Raw genomic sequence first — 17,838 nt, 5'->3', positions numbered from 1 at the left:
TGTAAACATAGATTTCTTCCTCAGGGGTTTGCATACTTGTCAAAATGGCTTGTTAAAAAATTCCTGCATTGGCCGGGAATCAAACCCGGGCCTCCCGCGTGGCAGGCAAGAATTCTACCACGGAACAACCAATGCCTTGCGATGCTGAAATAACCCCCACGGCTGGAAATCGTAATAAGAAGCTTTAATTCAAAGCATATCTTCCACTTTGTGGGATCAGAGACATTGTACACCCTAATAAAATCAGTCTTTCCTCCCGTCGGGGAATTGAACCCCGGTCTCCCGCGTGACAGGCGGGGATACTCACCACTATACTAACGAGGAGCAGGTGGTTTGGTCATTTGAAAAAATGTGGAGCATTGGATACTATCCCTAAATTTGGAGAGTTGGGTGTTAACCCTTCCAACAAAAACATCTGTAGAGACTGAATGGTTAGAGCTAGAAACTACTATGACCCATGTATGGAAAGCTGAGACCCTCACGAACACGTACATGTATTCGGTTTTGCTCTATACCTCTCACAAGCCACACGATAGTAGTTAGAAGGTGAGGTGTGTGTGGAAAATCCCAGGACATAGTCGCAAAGGCCAAACTCAAGACAGTTGTCACTGACTTGTTGGATATTCGTTTCCCATTTAACAACTAAAGCCTTGCACAAAGTACATCACCTCACACACTGGAAATCTACAATGGATTCACAAAAGTCTACTGAGAATGCGTAAATGTCCAAACGGTAAGTGATCCCAAACTCAGACTTTTGTCACAAAGGCCAAACTCAAGACAGTTGTCACTGACTTGTTGGATATTCGTTTCCCATTTAACAACTAAAGCCTTGCACAAAGTACATCACCTCACACACTGGAAATCTACAATGGATTCACAAAAGTCTACTGAGAATGCGTAAATGTCCAAACGGTAAGTGATCCCAAACTCAGACTTTTGTCACAAAAGCCAAACTCAAGACAGTTGTCACTGACTTGTTGGATATTCGTTTCCCATTTAACAACTAAAGCCTTGCACAAAGTACATCACCTCACACACTGGAAATCTACAATGGATTCACAAAAGGCTACTGAGAATGCGTAAATGTCCAAACGGTAAGTGAACCCAAACTCAGACTTTTCAAGAGTCAGTTGAGAATTCTACCATGACCAGAGATTGCTGTTAACCTGGCAATGTAAACATAGATTTCTTCCTCAGGGGTTTGCATACTTGTCAAAATGGCTTGTTAAAAAATTCCTGCATTGGCCGGGAATCAAACCCGGGCCTCCCGCGTGGCAGGCAAGAATTCTACCACGGAACAACCAATGCCTTGCGATGCTGAAATAACCCCCACGGCTGGAAATCGTAATAAGAAGCTTTAATTCAAAGCATATCTTCCACTTTGTGGGATCAGAGACATTGTACACCCTAATAAAATCAGTCTTTCCTCCCCGTCGGGGAATTGAACCCCGGTCTCCCGCGTGACAGGCGGGGATACTCACCACTATACTAACGAGGAGCAGGTGGGTTGGTCATTTGAAAAAATGTGGAGCATTGGATACTATCCCTAAATTTGGAGAGTTGGGTGTTAACCCTTCCAACAAAAACATCTGTAGAGACTGAATGGTTAGAGCTAGAAACTACTATGACCCATGTATGGAAAGCTGAGACCCTCACGAACACGTACATGTATTCGGTTTTGCTCTATACCTCTCACAAGCCACACGATAGTATTTAGAAGGTGAGGTGTGTGTGGAAAATCCCAGGACATAGTCGCAAAGGCCAAACTCAAGACAGTTGTCACTGACTTGTTGGATATTCGTTTCCCATTTAACAACTAAAGCCTTGCACAAAGTACATCACCTCACACACTGGAAATCTACAATGGATTCACAAAAGTCTACTGAGAATGCGTAAATGTCCAAACGGTAAGTGATCCCAAACTCAGACTTTTGTCACAAAGGCCAAACTCAAGACAGTTGTCACTGACTTGTTGGATATTCGTTTCCCATTTAACAACTAAAGCCTTGCACAAAGTACATCACCTCACACACTGGAAATCTACAATGGATTCACAAAAGTCTACTGAGAATGCGTAAATGTCCAAACGGTAAGTGATCCCAAACTCAGACTTTTGTCACAAAGGCCAAACTCAAGACAGTTGTCACTGACTTGTTGGATATTCGTTTCCCATTTAACAACTAAAGCCTTGCACAAAGTACATCACCTCACACACTGGAAATCTACAATGGATTCACAAAAGGCTACTGAGAATGCGTAAATGTCCAAACGGTAAGTGAACCCAAACTCAGACTTTTCAAGAGTCAGTTGAGAATTCTACCATGACCAGAGATTGCTGTTAACCTGGCAATGTAAACATAGATTTCTTCCTCAGGGGTTTGCATACTTGTCAAAATGGCTTGTTAAAAAATTCCTGCATTGGCCGGGAATCAAACCCGGGCCTCCCGCGTGGCAGGCAAGAATTCTACCACGGAACAACCAATGCCTTGCGATGCTGAAATAACCCCCACGGCTGGAAATCGTAATAAGAAGCTTTAATTCAAAGCATATCTTCCACTTTGTGGGATCAGAGACATTGTACACCCTAATAAAATCAGTCTTTCCTTCCCCGACGGGGAATTGAACCCCGGTCTCCCGCGTGACAGGCGGGGATACTCACCACTATACTAACGAGGAGCAGGTGGGTTGGTCATTTGAAAAAATGTGGAGCATTGGATACTATCCCTAAATTTGGAGAGTTGGGTGTTAACCCTTCCAACAAAAACATCTGTAGAGACTGAATGGTTAGAGCTAGAAACTACTATGACCCATGTATGGAAAGCTGAGACCCTCACGAACACGTACATGTATTCGGTTTTGCTCTATACCTCTCACAAGCCACACGATAGTATTTAGAAGGTGAGGTGTGTGTGGAAAATCCCAGGACATAGTCGCAAAGGCCAAACTCAAGACAGTTGTCACTGACTTGTTGGATATTCGTTTCCCATTTAACAACTAAAGCCTTGCACAAAGTACATCACCTCACACACTGGAAATCTACAATGGATTCACAAAAGTCTACTGAGAATGCGTAAATGTCCAAACGGTAAGTGATCCCAAACTCAGACTTTTGTCACAAAGCCAAACTCAAGACAGTTGTCACTGACTTGTTGGATATTCGTTTCCCATTTAACAACTAAAGCCTTGCACAAAGTACATCACCTCACACACTGGAAATCTACAATGGATTCACAAAAGTCTACTGAGAATGCGTAAATGTCCAAACGGTAAGTGATCCCAAACTCAGACTTTTGTCACAAAGGCCAAACTCAAGACAGTTGTCACTGACTTGTTGGATATTCGTTTCCCATTTAACAACTAAAGCCTTGCACAAAGTACATCACCTCACACACTGGAAATCTACAATGGATTCACAAAAGTCTACTGAGGATTCACAAAAGTCTACTGAGAATGCGTAAATGTCCAAACGGTAAGTGATCCCAAACTCAGACTTTTGTCACAAAGGCCAAACTCAAGACAGTTGTCACTGACTTGTTGGATATTCGTTTCCCATTTAACAACTAAAGCCTTGCACAAAGTACATCACCTCACACACTGGAAATCTACAATGGATTCACAAAAGTCTACTGAGAATGCGTAAATGTCCAAACGGTAAGTGAACCCAAACTCAGACTTTTCAAGAGTCAGTTGAGAATTCTACCATGACCAGAGATTGCTGTTAACCTGGCAATGTAAACATAGATTTCTTCCTCAGGGGTTTGCATACTTGTCAAAATGGCTTGTTAAAAAATTCCTGCATTGGCCGGGAATCAAACCCGGGCCTCCCGCGTGGCAGGCAAGAATTCTACCACGGAACAACCAATGCCTTGCGATGCTGAAATAACCCCCACGGCTGGAAATCGTAATAAGAAGCTTTAATTCAAAGCATATCTTCCACTTTGTGGGATCAGAGACATTGTACACCCTAATAAAATCAGTCTTTCCTCCCCGTCGGGGAATTGAACCCCGGTCTCCCGCGTGACAGGCGGGGATACTCACCACTATACTAACGAGGAGCAGGTGGTTTGGTCATTTGAAAAAATGTGGAGCATTGGATACTATCCCTAAATTTGGAGAGTTGGGTGTTAACCCTTCCAACAAAAACATCTGTAGAGACTGAATGGTTAGAGCTAGAAACTACTATGACCCATGTATGGAAAGCTGAGACCCTCACGAACACGTACATGTATTCGGTTTTGCTCTATACCTCTCACAAGCCACACGATAGTAGTTAGAAGGTGAGGTGTGTGTGGAAAATCCCAGGACATAGTCGCAAAGGCCAAACTCAAGACAGTTGTCACTGACTTGTTGGATATTCGTTTCCCATTTAACAACTAAAGCCTTGCACAAAGTACATCACCTCACACACTGGAAATCTACAATGGATTCACAAAAGTCTACTGAGAATGCGTAAATGTCCAAACGGTAAGTGATCCCAAACTCAGACTTTTGTCACAAAGCCAAACTCAAGACAGTTGTCACTGACTTGTTGGATATTCGTTTCCCATTTAACAACTAAAGCCTTGCACAAAGTACATCACCTCACACACTGGAAATCTACAATGGATTCACAAAAGTCTACTGAGAATGCGTAAATGTCCAAACGGTAAGTGATCCCAAACTCAGACTTTTGTCACAAAGGCCAAACTCAAGACAGTTGTCACTGACTTGTTGGATATTCGTTTCCCATTTAACAACTAAAGCCTTGCACAAAGTACATCACCTCACACACTGGAAATCTACAATGGATTCACAAAAGGCTACTGAGAATGCGTAAATGTCCAAACGGTAAGTGAACCCAAACTCAGACTTTTCAAGAGTCAGTTGAGAATTCTACCATGACCAGAGATTGCTGTTAACCTGGCAATGTAAACATAGATTTCTTCCTCAGGGGTTTGCATACTTGTCAAAATGGCTTGTTAAAAAATTCCTGCATTGGCCGGGAATCAAACCCGGGCCTCCCGCGTGGCAGGCAAGAATTCTACCACGGAACAACCAATGCCTTGCGATGCTGAAATAACCCCCACGGCTGGAAATCGTAATAAGAAGCTTTAATTCAAAGCATATCTTCCACTTTGTGGGATCAGAGACATTGTACACCCTAATAAAATCAGTCTTTCCTCCCCGTCGGGGAATTGAACCCCGGTCTCCCGCGTGACAGGCGGGGATACTCACCACTATACTAACGAGGAGCAGGTGGGTTGGTCATTTGAAAAAATGTGGAGCATTGGATACTATCCCTAAATTTGGAGAGTTGGGTGTTAACCCTTCCAACAAAAACATCTGTAGAGACTGAATGGTTAGAGCTAGAAACTACTATGACCCATGTATGGAAAGCTGAGACCCTCACGAACACGTACATGTATTCGGTTTTGCTCTATACCTCTCACAAGCCACACGATAGTAGTTAGAAGGTGAGGTGTGTGTGGAAAATCCCAGGACATAGTCGCAAAGGCCAAACTCAAGACAGTTGTCACTGACTTGTTGGATATTCGTTTCCCATTTAACAACTAAAGCCTTGCACAAAGTACATCACCTCACACACTGGAAATCTACAATGGATTCACAAAAGTCTACTGAGAATGCGTAATGTCCAACGGTAAGTGATCCCAAACTCAGACTTTTGTCACAAAAGCCAAACTCAAGACAGTTGTCACTGACTTGTTGGATATTCGTTTCCCATTTAACAACTAAAGCCTTGCACAAAGTACATCACCTCCACACTGGAAATCTACAATGGATTCACAAAAGTCTACTGAGAATGCGTAAATGTCCAAACGGTAAGTGATCCCAAACTCAAGACTTTGCACAAAGTACATCACCTCACACACTGGAAATCTACAATGGATTCACAAAAGTCTACTGAGAATGCGTAAATGTCCAAACGGTAAGTGATCCCAAACTCAGACTTTTGTCACAAAGGCCAAACTCAAGACAGTTGTCACTGACTTGTTGGATATTCGTTTCCCATTTAACAACTAAAGCCTTGCACAAAGTACATCACCTCACACACTGGAAATCTACAATGGATTCACAAAAGTCTACTGAGAATGCGTAAATGTCCAAACGGTAAGTGAACCCAAACTCAGACTTTTCAAGAGTCAGTTGAGAATTCTACCATGACCAGAGATTGCTGTTAACCTGGCAATGTAAACATAGATTTCTTCCTCAGGGGTTTGCATACTTGTCAAAATGGCTTGTTAAAAAATTCCTGCATTGGCCGGGAATCAAACCCGGGCCTCCCGCGTGGCAGGCAAGAATTCTACCACGGAACAACCAATGCCTTGCGATGCTGAAATAACCCCCACGGCTGGAAATCGTAATAAGAAGCTTTAATTCAAAGCATATCTTCCACTTTGTGGGATCAGAGACATTGTACACCCTAATAAAATCAGTCTTTCCTCCCCGTCGGGGAATTGAACCCCGGTCTCCCGCGTGACAGGCGGGGATACTCACCACTATACTAACGAGGAGCAGGTGGGTTGGTCATTTGAAAAAATGTGGAGCATTGGATACTATCCCTAAATTTGGAGAGTTGGGTGTTAACCCTTCCAACAAAAACATCTGTAGAGACTGAATGGTTAGAGCTAGAAACTACTATGACCCATGTATGGAAAGCTGAGACCCTCACGAACACGTACATGTATTCGGTTTTGCTTTATACCTCTCACAAGCCACACGATAGTATTTAGAAGGTGAGGTGTGTGTGGAAAATCCCAGGACATAGTCGCAAAGGCCAAACTCAAGACAGTTGTCACTGACTTGTTGGATATTCGTTTCCCATTTAACAACTAAAGCCTTGCACAAAGTACATCACCTCACACACTGGAAATCTACAATGGATTCACAAAAGTCTACTGAGAATGCGTAAATGTCCAAACGGTAAGTGATCCCAAACTCAGACTTTTGTCACAAAGCCAAACTCAAGACAGTTGTCACTGACTTGTTGGATATTCGTTTCCCATTTAACAACTAAAGCCTTGCACAAAGTACATCACCTCACACACTGGAAATCTACAATGGATTCACAAAAGTCTACTGAGAATGCGTAAATGTCCAAACGGTAAGTGATCCCAAACTCAGACTTTTGTCACAAAGGCCAAACTCAAGACAGTTGTCACTGACTTGTTGGATATTCGTTTCCCATTTAACAACTAAAGCCTTGCACAAAGTACATCACCTCACACACTGGAAATCTACAATGGATTCACAAAAGTCTACTGAGAATGCGTAAATGTCCAAACGGTAAGTGAACCCAAACTCAGACTTTTCAAGAGTCAGTTGAGAATTCTACCATGACCAGAGATTGCTGTTAACCTGGCAATGTAAACATAGATTTCTTCCTCAGGGGTTTGCATACTTGTCAAAATGGCTTGTTAAAAAATTCCTGCATTGGCCGGGAATCAAACCCAGGCCTCCCGCGTGGCAGGCAAGAATTCTACCACGGAACAACCAATGCCTTGCGATGCTGAAATAACCCCCACGGCTGGAAATCGTCATAAGAAGCTTTAATTCAAAGCATATCTTCCACTTTGTGGGATCAGAGACATTGTACACCCTAATAAAATCAGTCTTTCCTCCCCGTCGGGGAATTGAACCCCGGTCTCCCGCGTGACAGGCGGGGATACTCACCACTATACTAACGAGGAGCAGGTGGGTTGGTCATTTGAAAAAATGTGGAGCATTGGATACTATCCCTAAATTTGGAGAGTTGGGTGTTAACCCTTCCAACAAAAACATCTGTAGAGACTGAATGGTTAGAGCTAGAAACTACTATGACCCATGTATGGAAAGCTGAGACCCTCACGAACACGTACATGTATTCGGTTTTGCTCTATACCTCTCACAAGCCACACGATAGTATTTAGAAGGTGAGGTGTGTGTGGAAAATCCCAGGACATAGTCGCAAAGGCCAAACTCAAGACAGTTGTCACTGACTTGTTGGATATTCGTTTCCCATTTAACAACTAAAGCCTTGCACAAAGTACATCACCTCACACACTGGAAATCTACAATGGATTCACAAAAGTCTACTGAGAATGCGTAAATGTCCAAACGGTAAGTGATCCCAAACTCAGACTTTTGTCACAAAGGCCAAACTCAAGACAGTTGTCACTGACTTGTTGGATATTCGTTTCCCATTTAACAACTAAAGCCTTGCACAAAGTACATCACCTCACACACTGGAAATCTACAATGGATTCACAAAAGTCTACTGAGAATGCGTAAATGTCCAAACGGTAAGTGATCCCAAACTCAGACTTTTGTCACAAAGGCCAAACTCAAGACAGTTGTCACTGACTTGTTGGATATTCGTTTCCCATTTAACAACTAAAGCCTTGCACAAAGTACATCACCTCACACACTGGAAATCTACAATGGATTCACAAAAGGCTACTGAGAATGCGTAAATGTCCAAACGGTAAGTGAACCCAAACTCAGACTTTTCAAGAGTCAGTTGAGAATTCTACCATGACCAGAGATTGCTGTTAACCTGGCAATGTAAACATAGATTTCTTCCTCAGGGGTTTGCATACTTGTCAAAATGGCTTGTTAAAAAATTCCTGCATTGGCCGGGAATCAAACCCGGGCCTCCCGCGTGGCAGGCAAGAATTCTACCACGGAACAACCAATGCCTTGCGATGCTGAAATAACCCCCACGGCTGGAAATCGTAATAAGAAGCTTTAATTCAAAGCATATCTTCCACTTTGTGGGATCAGAGACATTGTACACCCTAATAAAATCAGTCTTTCCTCCCCGTCGGGGAATTGAATCCCGGTCTCCCGCGTGACAGGCGGGGATACTCACCACTATACTAACGAGGAGCAGGTGGTTTGGTCATTTGAAAAAATGTGGAGCATTGGATACTATCCCTAAATTTGGAGAGTTGGGTGTTAACCCTTCCAACAAAAACATCTGTAGAGACTGAATGGTTAGAGCTAGAAACTACTATGACCCATGTATGGAAAGCTGAGACCCTCACGAACACGTACATGTATTCGGTTTTGCTCTATACCTCTCACAAGCCACACGATAGTAGTTAGAAGGTGAGGTGTGTGTGGAAAATCCCAGGACATAGTCGCAAAGGCCAAACTCAAGACAGTTGTCACTGACTTGTTGGATATTCGTTTCCCATTTAACAACTAAAGCCTTGCACAAAGTACATCACCTCACACACTGGAAATCTACAATGGATTCACAAAAGTCTACTGAGAATGCGTAAATGTCCAAACGGTAAGTGATCCCAAACTCAGACTTTTGTCACAAAGCCAAACTCAAGACAGTTGTCACTGACTTGTTGGATATTCGTTTCCCATTTAACAACTAAAGCCTTGCACAAAGTACATCACCTCACACACTGGAAATCTACAATGGATTCACAAAAGTCTACTGAGAATGCGTAAATGTCCAAACGGTAAGTGATCCCAAACTCAGACTTTTGTCACAAAGGCCAAACTCAAGACAGTTGTCACTGACTTGTTGGATATTCGTTTCCCATTTAACAACTAAAGCCTTGCACAAAGTACATCACCTCACACACTGGAAATCTACAATGGATTCACAAAAGGCTACTGAGAATGCGTAAATGTCCAAACGGTAAGTGAACCCAAACTCAGACTTTTCAAGAGTCAGTTGAGAATTCTACCATGACCAGAGATTGCTGTTAACCTGGCAATGTAAACATAGATTTCTTCCTCAGGGGTTTGCATACTTGTCAAAATGGCTTGTTAAAAAGTTCCTGCATTGGCCGGGAATCAAACCCGGGCCTCCCGCGTGGCAGGCAAGAATTCTACCACGGAACAACCAATGCCTTGCGATGCTGAAATAACCCCCACGGCTGGAAATCGTAATAAGAAGCTTTAATTCAAAGCATATCTTCCACTTTGTGGGATCAGAGACATTGTACACCCTAATAAAATCAGTCTTTCCTCCCCGTCGGGGAATTGAACCCCGGTCTCCCGCGTGACAGGCGGGGATACTCACCACTATACTAACGAGGAGCAGGTGGTTTGGTCATTTGAAAAAATGTGGAGCATTGGATACTATCCCTAAATTTGGAGAGTTGGGTGTTAACCCTTCCAACAAAAACATCTGTAGAGACTGAATGGTTAGAGCTAGAAACTACTATGACCCATCTATGGAAAGCTGAGACCCTCACGAACACGTACATGTATTCGGTTTTGCTCTATACCTCTCACAAGCCACACGATAGTAGTTAGAAGGTGAGGTGTGTGTGGAAAATCCCAGGACATAGTCGCAAAGGCCAAACTCAAGACAGTTGTCACTGACTTGTTGGATATTCGTTTCCCATTTAACAACTAAAGCCTTGCACAAAGTACATCACCTCACACACTGGAAATCTACAATGGATTCACAAAAGTCTACTGAGAATGCGTAAATGTCCAAACGGTAAGTGATCCCAAACTCAGACTTTTGTCACAAAAGCCAAACTCAAGACAGTTGTCACTGACTTGTTGGATATTCGTTTCCCATTTAACAACTAAAGCCTTGCACAAAGTACATCACCTCACACACTGGAAATCTACAATGGATTCACAAAAGTCTACTGAGAATGCGTAAATGTCCAAACGGTAAGTGATCCCAAACTCAGACTTTTGTCACAAAGGCCAAACTCAAGACAGTTGTCACTGACTTGTTGGATATTCGTTTCCCATTTAACAACTAAAGCCTTGCACAAAGTGCATCACCTCACACACTGGAAATCTACAATGGATTCACAAAAGTCTACTGAGAATGCGTAAATGTCCAAACGGTAAGTGATCCCAAACTCAGACTTTTGTCACAAAGGCCAAACTCAAGACAGTTGTCACTGACATGTTGGATATTCGTTTCCCATTTAACAACTAAAGCCTTGCACAAAGTACATCACCTCACACACTGGAAATCTACAATGGATTCACAAAAGGCTACTGAGAATGCGTAAATGTCCAAACGGTAAGTGAACCCAAACTCAGACTTTTCAAGAGTCAGTTGAGAATTCTACCATGACCAGAGATTGCTGTTAACCTGGCAATGTAAACATAGATTTCTTCCTCAGGGGTTTGCATACTTGTCAAAATGGCTTGTTAAAAAATTCCTGCATTGGCCGGGAATCAAACCCGGGCCTCCCGCGTGGCAGGCAAGAATTCTACCACGGAACAACCAATGCCTTGCGATGCTGAAATAACCCCCACGGCTGGAAATCGTAATAAGAAGCTTTAATTCAAAGCATATCTTCCACTTTGTGGGATCAGAGACATTGTACACCCTAATAAAATCAGTCTTTCCTCCCCGTCGGGGAATTGAACCCCGGTCTGACGCGTGACAGGCGGGGATACTCACCACTATACTAACGAGGAGCAGGTGGGTTTGACATTTGAAAAAATGTGGAGCATTGGATACTATCCCTAAATTTGGAGAGTTGGGTGTTAACCCTTCCAACAAAAACATCTGTAGAGACTGAATGGTTAGAGCTAGAAACTACTATGACCCATCTATGGAAAGCTGAGACCCTCACGAACACGTACATGTATTCGGTTTTGCTCTATACCTCTCACAAGCCACACGATAGTATTTAGAAGGTGAGGTGTGTGTGGAAAATCCCAGGACATAGTCGCAAAGGCCAAACTCAAGACAGTTGTCACTGACTTGTTGGATATTCGTTTCCCATTTAACAACTAAAGCCTTGCACAAAGTACATCACCTCACACACTGGAAATCTACAATGGATTCACAAAAGTCTACTGAGAATGCGTAAATGTCCAAACGGTAAGTGATCCCAAACTCAGACTTTTGTCACAAAGCCAAACTCAAGACAGTTGTCACTGACTTGTTGGATATTCGTTTCCCATTTAACAACTAAAGCCTTGCACAAAGTACATCACCTCACACACTGGAAATCTACAATGGATTCACAAAAGTCTACTGAGAATGCGTAAATGTCCAAACGGTAAGTGATCCCAAACTCAGACTTTTGTCACAAAGGCCAAACTCAAGACAGTTGTCACTGACTTGTTGGATATTCGTTTCCCATTTAACAACTAAAGCCTTGCACAAAGTACATCACCTCACACACTGGAAATCTACAATGGATTCACAAAAGGCTACTGAGAATGCGTAAATGTCCAAACGGTAAGTGAACCCAAACTCAGACTTTTCAAGAGTCAGTTGAGAATTCTACCATGACCAGAGATTGCTGTTAACCTGGCAATGTAAACATAGATTTCTTCCTCAGGGGTTTGCATACTTGTCAAAATGGCTTGTTAAAAAATTCCTGCATTGGCCGGGAATCAAACCCGGGCCTCCCGCGTGGCAGGCAAGAATTCTACCACGGAACAACCAATGCCTTGCGATGCTGAAATAACCCCCACGGCTGGAAATCGTAATAAGAAGCTTTAATTCAAAGCATATCTTCCACTTTGTGGGATCAGAGACATTGTACACCCTAATAAAATCAGTCTTTCCTCCCGTCGGGGAATTGAACCCCGGTCTCCCGCGTGACAGGCGGGGATACTCACCACTATACTAACGAGGAGCAGGTGGTTTGGTCATTTGAAAAAATGTGGAGCATTGGATACTATCCCTAAATTTGGAGAGTTGGGTGTTAACCCTTCCAACAAAAACATCTGTAGAGACTGAATGGTTAGAGCTAGAGACTACTATGACCCATCTATGGAAAGCTGAGACCCTCACGAACACGTACATGTATTCGGTTTTGCTCTATACCTCTCACAAGCCACACGATAGTAGTTAGAAGGTGAGGTGTGTGTGGAAAATCCCAGGACATAGTCGCAAAGGCCAAACTCAAGACAGTTGTCACTGACTTGTTGGATATTCGTTTCCCATTTAACAACTAAAGCCTTGCACAAAGTACATCACCTCACACACTGGAAATCTACAATGGATTCACAAAAGTCTACTGAGAATGCGTAAATGTCCAAACGGTAAGTGATCCCAAACTCAGACTTTTGTCACAAAAGGCCAAACTCAAGACAGTTGTCACTGACTTGTTGGATATTCGTTTCCCATTTAACAACTAAAGCCTTGCACAAAGTACATCACCTCACACACTGGAAATCTACAATGGATTCACAAAAGTCTACTGAGAATGCGTAAATGTCCAAACGGTAAGTGATCCCAAACTCAGACTTTTGTCACAAAGGCCAAACTCAAGACAGTTGTCACTGACTTGTTGGATATTCGTTTCCCATTTAACAACTAAAGCCTTGCACAAAGTACATCACCTCACACACTGGAAATCTACAATGGATTCACAAAAGTCTACTGAGAATGCGTAAATGTCCAAACGGTAAGTGATCCCAAACTCAGACTTTTGTCACAAAGGCCAAACTCAAGACAGTTGTCACTGACTTGTTGGATATTCGTTTCCCATTTAACAACTAAAGCCTTGCACAAAGTACATCACCTCACACACTGGAAATCTACAATGGATTCACAAAAGGCTACTGAGAATGCGTAAATGTCCAAACGGTAAGTGAACCCAAACTCAGTCATTTCAAGAGTCAGTTGAGAATTCTACCATGACCAGAGATTGCTGTTAACCTGGCAATGTAAACATAGATTTCTTCCTCAGGGGTTTGCATACTTGTCAAAATGGCTTGTTAAAAAATTCCTGCATTGGCCGGGAATCAAACCCAGGCCTCCCGCGTGGCAGGCAAGAATTCTACCACGGAACAACCAATGCCTTGCGATGCTGAAATAACCCCCACGGCTGGAAATCGTAATAAGAAGCTTTAATTCAAAGCATATCTTCCACTTTGTGGGATCAGAGACATTGTACACCCTAATAAAATCAGTCTTTCCTTCCCGTCGGGGAATTGAACCCCGGTCTCCCGCGTGACAGGCGGGGATACTCACCACTATACTAACGAGGAGCAGGTGGTTTGGTCATTTGAAAAAATGTGGAGCATTGGATACTATCCCTAAATTTGGAGAGTTGGGTGTTAACCCTTCCAACAAAAACATCTGTAGAGACTGAATGGTTAGAGCTAGAAACTACTATGACCCATGTATGGAAAGCTGAGACCCTCACGAACACGTACATGTATTCGGTTTTGCTCTATACCTCTCACAAGCCACACGATAGTAGTTAGAAGGTGAGGTGTGTGTGGAAAATCCCAGGACATAGTCGCAAAGGCCAAACTCAAGACAGTTGTCACTGACTTGTTGGATATTCGTTTCCCATTTAACAACTAAAGCCTTGCACAAAGTACATCACCTCACACACTGGAAATCTACAATGGATTCACAAAAGTCTACTGAGAATGCGTAAATGTCCAAACGGTAAGTGATCCCAAACTCAGACTTTTGTCACAAAAGCCAAACTCAAGACAGTTGTCACTGACTTGTTGGATATTCGTTTCCCATTTAACAACTAAAGCCTTGCACAAAGTACATCACCTCACACACTGGAAATCTACAATGGATTCACAAAAGTCTACTGAGAATGCGTAAATGTCCAAACGGTAAGTGATCCCAAACTCAGACTTTTGTCACAAAGGCCAAACTCAAGACAGTTGTCACTGACTTGTTGGATATTCGTTTCCCATTTAACAACTAAAGCCTTGCACAAAGTACATCACCTCACACACTGGAAATCTACAATGGATTCACAAAAGTCTACTGAGAATGCGTAAATGTCCAAACGGTAAGTGATCCCAAACTCAGACTTTTCAAGAGTCAGTTGAGAATTCTACCATGACCAGAGATTGCTGTTAACCTGGCAATGTAAACATAGATTTCTTCCTCAGGGGTTTGCATACTTGTCAAAATGGCTTGTTAAAAAATTCCTGCATTGGCCGGGAATCAAACCCGGGCCTCCCGCGTGGCAGGCAAGAATTCTACCACGGAACAACCAATGCCTTGCGATGCTGAAATAACCCCCACGGCTGGAAATCGTAATAAGAAGCTTTAATTCAAAGCATATCTTCCACTTTGTGGGATCAGAGACATTGTACACCCTAATAAAATCGGTCTTTCCCCCCATCGGGGAATTGAACCCCGGTCTCCCGCGTGACAGGCGGGGATACTCACCACTATACTAACGAGGAGCAGGTGGGTTGGTCATTTGAAAAAATGTGGAGCATTGGATACTATCCCTAAATTTGGAGAGTTGGGTGTTAACCCTTCCAACAAAAACATCTGTAGAGACTGAATGGTTAGAGCTAGAAACTACTATGACCCATGTATGGAAAGCTGAGACCCTCACGAACACGTACATGTATTCGGTTTTGCTCTATACCTCTCACAAGCCACACGATAGTAGTTAGAAGGTGAGGTGTGTGTGGAAAATCCCAGGACATAGTCGCAAAGGCCAAACTCAAGACAGTTGTCACTGACTTGTTGGATATTCGTTTCCCATTTAACAACTAAAGCCTTGCACAAAGTACATCACCTCACACACTGGAAATCTACAATGGATTCACAAAAGTCTACTGAGAATGCGTAAATGTCCAAACGGTAAGTGATCCCAAACTCAGACTTTTGTCACAAAGTCCAAACTCAAGACAGTTGTCACTGACTTGTTGGATATTCGTTTCCCATTTAACAACTAAAGCCATGCACAAAGTACATCACCTCACACACTGGAAATCTACAATGGATTCACAAAAGTCTACTGAGAATGCGTAAATGTCCAAACGGTAAGTGATCCCAAACTCAGACTTTTGTCACAAAGGCCAAACTCAAGACAGTTGTCACTGACTTGTTGGATATTCGTTTCCCATTTAACAACTAAAGCCTTGCACAAAGTACATCACCTCACACACTGGAAATCTACAATGGATTCACAAAAGTCTACTGAGAATGCGTAAATGTCCAAACGGTAAGTGATCCCAAACTCAGACTTTTCAAGAGTCAGTTGAGAATTCTACCATGACCAGAGATTGCTGTTAACCTGGCAATGTAAACATAGATTTCTTCCTCAGGGGTTTGCATACTTGTCAAAATGGCTTGTTAAAAAGTTCCTGCATTGGCCGGGAATCAAACCCGGGCCTCCCGCGTGGCAGGCAAGAATTCTACCACGGAACAACCAATGCCTTGCGATGCTGAAATAACCCCCACGGCTGGAAATCGTAATAAGAAGCTTTAATTCAAAGCATATCTTCCACTTTGTGGGATCAGAGACATTGTACACCCTAATAAAATCAGTCTTTCCTCCCCGTCGGGGAATTGAACCCCGGTCTCCCGCGTGACAGGCGGGGATACTCACCACTATACTAACGAGGAGCAGGTGGTTGGTCATTTGAAAAAATGTGGAGCATTGGATACTATCCCTAAATTTGGAGAGTTGGGTGTTAACCCTTCCAACAAAAACATCTGTAGAGACTGAATGGTTAGAGCTAGAAACTACTATGACCCATGTATGGAAAGCTGAGACCCTCACGAACACGTACATGTATTCGGTTTTGCTCTATACCTCTCACAAGCCACACGATAGTAGTTAGAAGGTGAGGTGTGTGTGGAAAATCCCAGGACATAGTCGCAAAGGCCAAACTCAAGACAGTTGTCACTGACTTGTTGGATATTCGTTTCCCATTTAACAACTAAAGCCTTGCACAAAGTACATCACCTCACACACTGGAAATCTACAATGGATTCACAAAAGTCTACTGAGAATGCGTAAATGTCCAAACGGTAAGTGATCCCAAACTCAGACTTTTGTCACAAAGGCCAAACTCAAGACAGTTGTCACTGACTTGTTGGATATTCGTTTCCCATTTAACAACTAAAGCCTTGCACAAAGTACATCACCTCACACACTGGAAATCTACAATGGATTCACAAAAGTCTACTGAGAATGCGTAAATGTCCAAACGGTAAGTGATCCCAAACTCAGACTTTTGTCACAAAGGCCAAACTCAAGACAGTTGTCACTGACTTGTTGGATATTCGTTTCCCATTTAACAACTAAAGCCTTGCACAAAGTACATCACCTCACACACTGGAAATCTACAATGGATTCACAAAGTCTACTGGCGAATGCGTAAATGTCCAAACGGTTAAGTGATCCAAACTCAGACTTTTGTTACACAAAGCCAAACTCAAGACAGTTTTCACTGACCCTTGTTGGATATTCGTTTCCCATTTAACAACTAAAGCCTTGCACAAGTACATCAACCTCACACACTGGAAATCTACAATGATTCACAAAAGGCTACGAGAATGCGTAAATCTCCAAACGTGTAAGTGATCCCAAACTCAGACTTTTGTCACCAAAGGGCCCCAAAGCCTCACAGACAGTTGTCCACTGACTTGCTTGGATATTCCGTTTCCCATTTAACAAACTAAAGCCTTGCACAAAGTACATCACCTCACACACTGGAATATACAATGGATTCACCAAAAGGCTACTGAGAATGCTGTAAAGTCCAACGGTAACGTGAACCCAAACTCAGACTTTTCACGAGTCAGTTGAGAATTCTACCATGACCAGAGATTGCTGTTAACCTGGCAATGTAAACATAGATTTCTTCCTCAGGGGTTTGCATACTTGTCAAAATGGCTTGTTAAAAAATTCCTGCATTGGTCGGGAATCAAACCCAGGCCTCCCGCGTGGCAGCAAGAATTCTACCACGGAACAACCAATGCCTTGCGATGCTGAAATAACCCCCACGGCTGGAAATCGTAATAAGAAGCTTTAATTCAAAGCATATCTTCCACTTTGTGGGATCAGAGACATTGTACACCCTAATAAAATCAGTCTTTCCTCCCCGTCGGGGAATTGAATCCCGGTCTCCTGCGTGACAGGCGGGGACTCACCATATACTAACGAG

General features: G+C 42.9%; 26 non-coding genes across 26 annotated transcripts; all 26 read right to left on the bottom strand.

Annotated features, from left to right (window-relative positions):
• Positions 1 to 64: 64 nt before the first annotated feature.
• On the bottom strand, positions 65 to 135 carry trnag-gcc (transfer RNA glycine (anticodon GCC)). Its single transcript has one exon. It is a non-coding gene; the product is annotated as a tRNA-Gly (tRNA).
• Positions 136 to 252: 117 nt separating this feature from the next.
• trnad-guc (transfer RNA aspartic acid (anticodon GUC)) lies at positions 253 to 324 on the bottom strand. The gene has a single exon. It is a non-coding gene; the product is annotated as a tRNA-Asp (tRNA).
• A 916-nt stretch (positions 325 to 1,240) lies between these two features.
• trnag-gcc (transfer RNA glycine (anticodon GCC)) lies at positions 1,241 to 1,311 on the bottom strand. The gene has a single exon. It is a non-coding gene; the product is annotated as a tRNA-Gly (tRNA).
• Positions 1,312 to 1,429: 118 nt separating this feature from the next.
• Positions 1,430 to 1,501, bottom strand: trnad-guc (transfer RNA aspartic acid (anticodon GUC)). The gene has a single exon. It is a non-coding gene; the product is annotated as a tRNA-Asp (tRNA).
• A 916-nt stretch (positions 1,502 to 2,417) lies between these two features.
• trnag-gcc (transfer RNA glycine (anticodon GCC)) lies at positions 2,418 to 2,488 on the bottom strand. Its single transcript has one exon. It is a non-coding gene; the product is annotated as a tRNA-Gly (tRNA).
• A 119-nt stretch (positions 2,489 to 2,607) lies between these two features.
• trnad-guc (transfer RNA aspartic acid (anticodon GUC)) lies at positions 2,608 to 2,679 on the bottom strand. Its single transcript has one exon. It is a non-coding gene; the product is annotated as a tRNA-Asp (tRNA).
• A 1,118-nt stretch (positions 2,680 to 3,797) lies between these two features.
• On the bottom strand, positions 3,798 to 3,868 carry trnag-gcc (transfer RNA glycine (anticodon GCC)). Its single transcript has one exon. It is a non-coding gene; the product is annotated as a tRNA-Gly (tRNA).
• A 118-nt stretch (positions 3,869 to 3,986) lies between these two features.
• trnad-guc (transfer RNA aspartic acid (anticodon GUC)) lies at positions 3,987 to 4,058 on the bottom strand. The gene has a single exon. It is a non-coding gene; the product is annotated as a tRNA-Asp (tRNA).
• A 915-nt stretch (positions 4,059 to 4,973) lies between these two features.
• trnag-gcc (transfer RNA glycine (anticodon GCC)) lies at positions 4,974 to 5,044 on the bottom strand. The gene has a single exon. It is a non-coding gene; the product is annotated as a tRNA-Gly (tRNA).
• Positions 5,045 to 5,162: 118 nt separating this feature from the next.
• trnad-guc (transfer RNA aspartic acid (anticodon GUC)) lies at positions 5,163 to 5,234 on the bottom strand. Its single transcript has one exon. It is a non-coding gene; the product is annotated as a tRNA-Asp (tRNA).
• A 1,020-nt stretch (positions 5,235 to 6,254) lies between these two features.
• On the bottom strand, positions 6,255 to 6,325 carry trnag-gcc (transfer RNA glycine (anticodon GCC)). Its single transcript has one exon. It is a non-coding gene; the product is annotated as a tRNA-Gly (tRNA).
• A 118-nt stretch (positions 6,326 to 6,443) lies between these two features.
• Positions 6,444 to 6,515, bottom strand: trnad-guc (transfer RNA aspartic acid (anticodon GUC)). The gene has a single exon. It is a non-coding gene; the product is annotated as a tRNA-Asp (tRNA).
• Positions 6,516 to 7,619: 1,104 nt separating this feature from the next.
• On the bottom strand, positions 7,620 to 7,691 carry trnad-guc (transfer RNA aspartic acid (anticodon GUC)). The gene has a single exon. It is a non-coding gene; the product is annotated as a tRNA-Asp (tRNA).
• A 916-nt stretch (positions 7,692 to 8,607) lies between these two features.
• On the bottom strand, positions 8,608 to 8,678 carry trnag-gcc (transfer RNA glycine (anticodon GCC)). Its single transcript has one exon. It is a non-coding gene; the product is annotated as a tRNA-Gly (tRNA).
• Positions 8,679 to 8,796: 118 nt separating this feature from the next.
• On the bottom strand, positions 8,797 to 8,868 carry trnad-guc (transfer RNA aspartic acid (anticodon GUC)). The gene has a single exon. It is a non-coding gene; the product is annotated as a tRNA-Asp (tRNA).
• Positions 8,869 to 9,783: 915 nt separating this feature from the next.
• trnag-gcc (transfer RNA glycine (anticodon GCC)) lies at positions 9,784 to 9,854 on the bottom strand. Its single transcript has one exon. It is a non-coding gene; the product is annotated as a tRNA-Gly (tRNA).
• A 118-nt stretch (positions 9,855 to 9,972) lies between these two features.
• Positions 9,973 to 10,044, bottom strand: trnad-guc (transfer RNA aspartic acid (anticodon GUC)). The gene has a single exon. It is a non-coding gene; the product is annotated as a tRNA-Asp (tRNA).
• Positions 10,045 to 11,142: 1,098 nt separating this feature from the next.
• trnag-gcc (transfer RNA glycine (anticodon GCC)) lies at positions 11,143 to 11,213 on the bottom strand. The gene has a single exon. It is a non-coding gene; the product is annotated as a tRNA-Gly (tRNA).
• Positions 11,214 to 11,331: 118 nt separating this feature from the next.
• trnad-guc (transfer RNA aspartic acid (anticodon GUC)) lies at positions 11,332 to 11,403 on the bottom strand. The gene has a single exon. It is a non-coding gene; the product is annotated as a tRNA-Asp (tRNA).
• Positions 11,404 to 12,318: 915 nt separating this feature from the next.
• On the bottom strand, positions 12,319 to 12,389 carry trnag-gcc (transfer RNA glycine (anticodon GCC)). The gene has a single exon. It is a non-coding gene; the product is annotated as a tRNA-Gly (tRNA).
• A 117-nt stretch (positions 12,390 to 12,506) lies between these two features.
• On the bottom strand, positions 12,507 to 12,578 carry trnad-guc (transfer RNA aspartic acid (anticodon GUC)). The gene has a single exon. It is a non-coding gene; the product is annotated as a tRNA-Asp (tRNA).
• Positions 12,579 to 13,866: 1,288 nt separating this feature from the next.
• Positions 13,867 to 13,938, bottom strand: trnad-guc (transfer RNA aspartic acid (anticodon GUC)). The gene has a single exon. It is a non-coding gene; the product is annotated as a tRNA-Asp (tRNA).
• A 916-nt stretch (positions 13,939 to 14,854) lies between these two features.
• trnag-gcc (transfer RNA glycine (anticodon GCC)) lies at positions 14,855 to 14,925 on the bottom strand. Its single transcript has one exon. It is a non-coding gene; the product is annotated as a tRNA-Gly (tRNA).
• Positions 14,926 to 15,042: 117 nt separating this feature from the next.
• On the bottom strand, positions 15,043 to 15,114 carry trnad-guc (transfer RNA aspartic acid (anticodon GUC)). Its single transcript has one exon. It is a non-coding gene; the product is annotated as a tRNA-Asp (tRNA).
• A 916-nt stretch (positions 15,115 to 16,030) lies between these two features.
• On the bottom strand, positions 16,031 to 16,101 carry trnag-gcc (transfer RNA glycine (anticodon GCC)). Its single transcript has one exon. It is a non-coding gene; the product is annotated as a tRNA-Gly (tRNA).
• Positions 16,102 to 16,219: 118 nt separating this feature from the next.
• Positions 16,220 to 16,291, bottom strand: trnad-guc (transfer RNA aspartic acid (anticodon GUC)). Its single transcript has one exon. It is a non-coding gene; the product is annotated as a tRNA-Asp (tRNA).
• Positions 16,292 to 17,838: the final 1,547 nt, after the last annotated feature.

Source organism: Salmo trutta, chromosome 23 (genome assembly GCF_901001165.1).
Source record: "Salmo trutta chromosome 23, fSalTru1.1, whole genome shotgun sequence".
NCBI classification, from domain to species: domain Eukaryota; kingdom Metazoa; phylum Chordata; class Actinopteri; order Salmoniformes; family Salmonidae; genus Salmo; species Salmo trutta.
This window is presented reverse-complemented; position numbering and strand designations above follow the sequence as displayed.